The sequence below is a fragment of the Nipponia nippon genome, unplaced genomic scaffold (genome assembly GCF_047370975.1).
Source record: "Nipponia nippon isolate SJK-2023a ecotype South Korea unplaced genomic scaffold, ASM4737097v1 scaffold_3, whole genome shotgun sequence".
Taxonomy (NCBI): Eukaryota; Metazoa; Chordata; class Aves; order Pelecaniformes; family Threskiornithidae; genus Nipponia; species Nipponia nippon.
Window position 1 is genome coordinate 67,673,108 of NW_028262347.1, and position 8,319 is coordinate 67,681,426.

Consider the following 8,319-nt stretch of genomic DNA (forward strand, 5'->3'; position numbering starts at 1 on the left):
CTAAGAGCTAAGGACCAGGCTAAGAATTACGGAAACTCTCTGTAAGGGAAGAAGGTTATGAGGAATGGAAAATCCTGCCAAAAACTCACAGCAGACAAAAAAGCAGATCTAGCCGAGTCTGAGCAAGGAGCGTGTGTGTGGGTGTCAGGACCTGTCAAAAACAAAATAGGGAAGCGGATGTAAGATGCAACAATCCAATCTATTCTGATCCGTTTTTATTTATATACTGCTGATGGAAAGCCCTCTGAATTCTTTCTGCTGCTTGGATAAAAATCCTATTCAATGCATTTATAAAATTCAAGAGAAAGCAAGAGGTGATGGCAGACTGATGCAGCCCCTTCCCATGTTCCCCTCCCAGCCACCCTGAGGCAGAGGAGCCAGCAGGTTTGCAAAATCCATCATTAAGAGGCAAAAAGAGAGCTAACACAGGGAGAGAAAAGGAAGACAGTGAATCGTAGGCTGGGCGGACAGAGGGGTGATGGAGCAGCAGGGATACAGTGAGCCCTACATGAGAAGCGGTAGCAGGGTAGCAGTGGACTGGACAAAGCACCAGGAAGATGCTGGTAGCGGGCAAGAGGCTGCAAATCGTGGTGAACTCCTGCGTAACCTTGTCATATATCAGCCTGTGCAGACAAGACCTATCTAACCAGGCACAAGTTAATAACAGCCCAGAAAGAGTCTGGAGGCAAATCAGGAGAGCAGCTGCTTAACACAGTGTTTCTTTCAACCGCAGAGGCACTAGTCTCTGGCTGGCTGCACGTCTCAGCCCACGCAACTGGCTGGTGGAGACTGAGCGACACCATTCCCAGCCAGTGGAATCATGGACACACTTTCTTCTCTCTCCAGAACAATGTTTACTGGCTACATTTCATAACCTTCCACGGGCTCATTTTCAGTGGTCCTGAGGACAGGATCGTCTTACTTAAGCAAGGGCTGCTTTCGGGGAGCTGACTGGCACTTGTGGCCGCCAAGCTCGCTCTGCTGCTGCTTTGCATTGGCAAGTTCCAGTCAACAAAAATAAAATCACACACAGTATTTTTCTCCCCTAACAAAAGGAGCACTTGCCCAGGTACGGGAAGATTTAGACGGAGGTCCTTCTTCCCATGCAGTCAGTAAGACATGATTTTTCACAGGGTGCAAAAAGCAGCGCCTCGTGGTGTGCCAAGTCATGCATGACAGCGTGGCAGAGGCTTTGCAGTTAGGAAATGCGCTAACTGCTGGTTTGGAAAATGCCTTCTGGCTTCCCCAGAGCCATTGCCCTAGTCGATACCAATGGGAAACAGTAGTTGGGGGGGCTGCAGAGAGATCCTGTTTATGCATGGTGGCACTGCCACTTTTCAGTCACTTTGTTCTGCAGTGGCAAGATAGTGACCTGGACCCCCCCTCAGTCAGAACCTGCTTTTGCCCTTGGCCCGCTGAATAAATGAAGCCAGATGTTTCCACCGGTCTTCTTGCGGGCTGGGCGGAGGCTTTGCATGCTCTGCTTTGCTGTCATTTGCCGGCACAATCCTCCCTGTGAGCAACTGGCTGATCCAGAGCAGCTCGGGGCACGTCAGGTTTTCTGTGCTTTTGCATGCCACTCTCTAGCTAACTGTCTAGAGTGCTTATTCTGTCTCTTAGCTTTTCCATCACCGCAATATTCAAGCGCTTTCACCGTGTCCAGAACTCTTGCATAAAGACATTTTTTTCCTGTAGGCTAGACTCATTGCAATTATCTATACACAAACTGATCACTCATCTGTTGTTGTGTCACAGCCGCAAATTCATGTGCAAGAGCCAACCCTTTTAGATTCACATTATATTTGAACTCATTTTCACTTTTCTGAAACTGCCTTTTCCCACCAGAGTGCTTTTTCTCAAGTAAAAAAAAGCAAACCAACAAACCCAGCCTTCAAAACATTATATTAATTTGTTCTTTCTCTTGCTGCAGTATCTTTTACTGAGCAAAGTCACCTTGGGCAAGTAATTAGTGCCTCACTTTCCTCACTAGAAAAATAGAAACAATAATATTTTTCCATCTTTTATATCTTTAGAATGGAAAATGTTGCTACTTATTATTTATTATAATGTTTTACACCAAGATTTAATAACATAAAACTCAGAACCTGAAGGGAAAATGTAAAAAGCGAAGGTGAGGAGAATACAGAGTGCTGCTGCTGTTGTGTGTTTTGAAGATGCTGGAAATTTCTTGCAGTCTGTTGAATAGCGTTTGTCAAACATTCAGGCAGAGCTGGCTAAGTCGCTTTTGCACAAGGTCAGGAGAGGGTCAGAAAACAGATCAGATCTTACTGCAGACATCCCCCTCGTTTTGCAGTTTTTCAGATCTGAAGAATGTTTTGCTATTGCAGTTGGATGTAGGGTTGAGCTCACCTAACGTTTACAAGTGTTTGGACCTCAGGTTTTGCTTCAGGTCTGACCCTAATGTTTTGCTTGCAGCGTTGCCTTACAGGCAACAGGCAGGATCCTCCTTGAACATCTGTCCCTTGTTCTGTGTCTGGGGACAATTAGCACCTCCTCTGAGTGCACGCTAACGATCCGTATATGCTCACAGGATGTTGAAACTAGACATAACTAAACTATGTTCCGTCATTTGGGAGAGAAAAGTAACATGCCAAGTACTTCCCCCACCACCACCCCGAGGTATAGATGCTCTAAGCACAACATTAATACCTGTATCACCTCTGAGGTGTTCTTATTGCAGGGGGATAAAATAAGGGCCAACTACAGCCACCTGTCCTTCTGCACAAGCTTTCTTCTGACTCAGATTTGTGGAGACGCTTTTCCCACACACTTCTCCCCAAACTTGTGGCCTTCCTCTTCCCCTAGCAAGGGGACTTTGGGGCAAGATGCAGTGGAGTGGAACAAACGAGAGCCTGAAGTTGACAGAAGCACTGTATCCGTCCCCCTTTGCCTTCTCCTCTGCTACTCTTGTCAAAGTCCCCTCCTCAACCCCTCCTGCTTCTACACTTTCTTCCCTATCATCCAAGCCCACCTCCTCAGCCCTGGACTCACAGCTTTAAACATCACTCGCCAGCATCACATCACTTAATCTTCATGAGTGCCGGAGCCCTTCTGACATCCTGTGCCTGCACTGCCCATCAGACTGTAAGTTCTCCAGGGCACAACGTGCTGCAGTGTTTCGCGTAGGGCTCAGGCTGTGGCTGGTTCTCGGGCAGTGCTGGGCAAAAAAAAAACCGATTAACAGTAATTATGCAACTTCTTCAATGCATACATGAGTATCAAATGACCCGTGTATTACTATCATAGGTTAAAATGGTACCTTTTTGTACAGCTGCACCAAACTAGCGTCTCGTATTGATGCACCTTGAACTGGTCTGTAAGGGAAAGCTGGATTGCAAAGGTCTCCATCCGAAGTGTCGCTGGGAAGACTTAGCTCCAAATTCCAAAATGCCATTCTTAGCATTGCATCCACACAGTTCTGCATACTCACAGTAATTGCCTTTGTTGACTTAAAAAGAAAAAAAATGCATGTTTATGAAATAATGATACATATGAGGGAAAAAAGGTAACAAAAACAGACAACAAGAGAAGAGTAGACACTCCCTGGAGTGGAGCACAGACGAGGATGGCATTTCACACACATTCTTTTATTCTGTGGCTCCTTCCCACATCCCCACAGCACCCCCAACTCTCTGAGTCCTGAGCAGGGCTGACCTTGCTGAACATGTGAGATCTGACGAGAGCACAGCACACAGCAGTATGGCTGCAGGCTAATGCTTTTATTTTTGTAACTGTGTATTCCTAAGAGCATGGTAACAGGAGTCAGGGATCAAATCCATGCTTCTTGCATAAGTGAACAGAGTATTCCCGCTAGGCTACCTGGCAAGAGATCAAACATCCCATCCCAGGCCTTTAAAAAAAAGATAAAGGAAAGGGAGAAATATTAAGAACAGCCATGGCTGTAAGAGAAAAGCAACAAGTGTTCTAAGGTGTCCACTTAACTATGCTCCTAACAGGCACAAACTACTTGTTTAATTTTAAAGTCAACACATACAAGACTCGCAAAATCTGCAACACTTTCAAACATCCAGCTATTGGCCATGCGATCCCAGTTACCATTGCATATTCAAACCAAAACCCAGCTATCCAAACCTTCTCCACTTCTCCATGAACCCCATTGCTGAGCCATTTTTTCGTTGCTGTAGTGAAGTTAGGAGTTGTCGCGAGCTGACTAATCCCCCCCTGCCACGTGAAGAGGACATTAACCCAAGGATGAAGGAGCCAGCTGCAACTACCAGCTACCATCTTAGCAAGTCATCGTGAACATCATTCTTCTTTTGATTCTGACCACCTCCATTAAGTTCCTTCAGAACAATGTGGGTGCTAAATATTAGACCTTGTTTAATTTTTTTTTTCATTCTGAAAGGCTCAAATAAATGTCAGCATTCTGATGAAAATTCACTGCACTCCCTTGGATATGCCTTTTCTTTTTAATCTTCTGGACTTTTAATTCCTAAAGGAAGAAAAAAAAAAAAGAGATGGAATTTTCAAGAACATTTCTTCCTTTTTTAAAAACTGCTCTTTTAAAAATTCATATTTTTCAAATCACGTATATTTAAACCAGGAACTTTTAATAGTATTTTATCAGTTTACTACATTAGCTTCAATGTTTTTAAATGTACATTTTAATGCTTCAAGACATAAGTCATTGCTGGATGCAAATTAGAGGATTTCTGAATATATCTGGAAAGTTAATAAAAAAGAAGCATGAAAAGAGATGCAAGACCCTACGTTAAAGATTAGCATTAACTATAACAGGAGAGAGAGAAAGATTGTCTATTAAAAGCCTGCTGAAAATATTAGTATATATTAAGAGCCTACTGACAAATGCTTGTCTAAATAGTGACAGCAGGACACTCTATCCATTTTAGGACAATCTGTTTCCAAACAGAATAATGAAGGGTGAAAGCAAAAAAAAAAAAAAAAAGCTTTCATGAAATAATTCATTTTAATTATTGTCACCATCAATTAGGACTCAGTCCTGCACCATTTAATTGTACTTTTGACGTTGCCTCCTAGAAGCATATTTTAGAAAATTAAGTAATACGTGGTAAAGAAAAATTTGCACGGAAAAAATTCCTTTAATAAAACCGTGTTCCCACAGAGTTAGTTTCAAGCTGGAAACAATTTTTCACCTTTTCAAATATAAAACCTAAATAACAGAAATCAATATTCCCTGGGAATGAGACTCACCCCTGCGAGAAGAGGTTCATCCAAACTCTTCGCTGTCAATGGCAAGTTCCTATTTTAGGATTTAAGTGGGTGTTCAAATGGCTGGGTTGTGTGAATAATTGATTATTTGATTCAGTTGTTGAACCAAAAGATTAAACTCTGCTTTTTTTCCGAAGTCAACCCCAAAACACTGTTTTCAGTGTCTTTGGTAAATAATAAAAACTCCATAGTTTTAGGGTGAATTATTTGCTATTTGTTTGGTTGGGACTGACTTTACTTCTGCCATTTTTTTTCCAGGTATATGCAATAAATCAAGGGACTATATTCACAGAATAGCCTAGGAATCACCTTCAGAGATGTTTTTCCAATTTCTACTCAACTGGAAATCTAGTGAAAAATTGAAATTCTTACCTGAAATATTTTCTTTGTGAATGAGCAGCGAAATACATGTTAAACATTTCCAGTGACATTAATTACACTTGCATTTCAATCTTTCAAATGCTTTCTATTGCTGTTAAGTATTCCCATGAAGTTATTTCATTTCAAAGCTTAACATATAAGGCTATTATAATTCCTCTGTGCTGCAGGCCAAATTTCCTGGTGGTCCTTAAAATTATGCCATATTAACTGCCTTGTAATAACTATATACCAAGATGCCATGTCAATTTCACAAGCTTTTTCTCTAGAAACATGAATTTATTTTGCATCTGTATTATAATATCAGGTCCCTACTTAATTCTATTTCTAAGGCCTACAGATATAATCTTCCTTTTCATTTACAAAGCAGTAGGATATATATCTCCCACTTCAGCCTTTCATTCCCCCCCTCCACTTTAGAGAGAGGTAAAAAAAATATTGTGTGCAACACAACATCCATTTTAACAGTATCATTGTTTCATAATAAAACCAGTGCATTTATTTAATAAATATTTCTAATAGTACTTCTATGTGCTAGCTAAACTCCATAGCTCATTCTTTAAAAAAAAAGTGAAGTTAAGCACCAATAAATAACTACTCCAGGTTTTAATTTTTTCCCTGTTCTTGGGAGAAGAAAAAGGGCTTAGAAAAAAACCCAACAACCTCAAAACTCACAAGTCTGGGGAGCTTCATGCAAACTGGAGAGCAGGAAGGGGATGCGCCTTCTGCTCCAATGTTAAAGCCTCTTCCCTGAGAAACGGGCCACATTTGTGCACCTCTGTGGCACGTGACACCGTTCCATCATGGTCCGTGTCAGCATCCTGACCAGGAGCTGCTGAACAGAAGGACGGTAGCTGGGTGATGGTGGAGGACTCCCCTCTGTCCCTACCACCTTACGACTTCATCTAGGACATCCAAACAATTTGTTTAAAACACATCGGAAAGAAGCATTTCATCATTCCTATAACATTGTCCTCATGTTTTAAATGTCCAGAATGTTCAGTGAGTACATCTCAAATTCACAAATAATTTTGCATTGACTGAATGTTTAGTTTGGCAAATAAACAATTTATGACAAACAATTCACTACACCCATTTCAGCACGGCCTTCGGTAGTAGGTGAGCACATCCACTGAAGCAAGCCAGGAACCGAGAATTTTCAGCAGGAAGGAAGACAGGACCACAGCCAAGCTCCTAACCTCTCGGCTCAGGCTGAGCTTCAGTCCATAACGGAAGACGTGTTCTCAAATCTATATGGATCATGAATATGTCCTTGAATTTCCTGCTGAATGCAGAGAATCAGGGTTGAGCCCAGAAAAAGGTTTGTTCGAGGGGGCATCTCTGTCTATTTTTGTCCGAGTATTTTGCTGCCAGGCAGAGGCGCTGAGCTGGATTGCTAAAGACAAGCTGCATCCCGCTCTGCATGGTGAGGCAGCAGCGCAGGTCTCCTCTGCCTGCAAAGCCTTGGGGTACTCCGGCCTTTAAAGCGGGCGGCTGTGGATGTGCCCGTGTACGGTGCGGGGGACTTACAGACTCGCCCTTTCCGGCATGCAGGCTAAGCGCAGAGGGGGCCAGGACAGGTCAGTCAAACAGCATTAGAAGCAAGCAGCTGACTTGTAAGGAAAAGAGTCAAAGGACTGGGGGACCTTCACAAAACAACTGCCGCGTGTGGGAAAGGATATCTGAAAGGATCCAAATATATAAACATAAAGGAAGAGGAGAATTTTTTTGGGGTACCTCAAAATGAGTAAGTAGGAGTTATCAGAAGGCAAATGGAAATATACACCAGCTACAAGAACATTCCTTAAAATTCAGATTGGCCTGGCAGTGATGGCATTAGCTCCAGTGGGGAGTAGGGGCAGCACCTACCTCTTATTGTGCTGGCTGGTATTTACAGTTGAGAGCTCCCGATTTTATTTTAGGCTTTATTCCCTATAGTCATGCAAACTGTGGCACAATACTCCACCTTGTCTCTATCACTGCAAAGTACTTCCTATTCACCACTACTCCAGAACCACTAGAAAAGCAATGTAGACGTCACGCGGGGTGAAATCTTGGCTGCTGCTGAAGTCAATGGGAGTTTTACTCTCTGACTTTGAAAGCATGTAGTGAACCCTTGCCTTCAGGTCTACATAGCTCGACTGTTACCCGTAGGAGAGGGTTTTAATTTTTCAGGAGCCCAGTGAACGAACCGTCTGCTGGCTACAGCGTAGCTGTTTAAGCAGGATAAGTTCCAATCAGGGCTACCTACCAGTTCAGCTGAAGCAGCAGTGACACCACTGGAAGTGCCAGCAAGGATGAAGAGGGTTAATTAGCATGGTGGGTGGTAAAAATGCCAGCAGTAGCCAGAACATCGTCTCCACTTGGGCTCCCGTCACAGTAACTCCCTGGGTTTATCTGAACCAGCACTAGCAGTGATGAGGTAGTTTTTGCTCCTGCTCCTCTTTGGAGACCCAGCCAGGACAGGCAGACTGTCACATTGTGAATTCCTCCTTTCCTTCTTTGAATATATCCGTGTGGAGGCAGCAGGAGCTTGGCCTTGAGTATGCACCATTACCTTCATAGAAGGGAAGGAAATACAACAAATTAATATCAAAACCAATATTGTTTCATTGTTTCAGTCACATTCAGTATTTTATAGGCCTGTTTTGTTCAGTTTGGTATACTATACTGTTTATGTCCTGAAATCTATGCTGTGAAGCATACAGA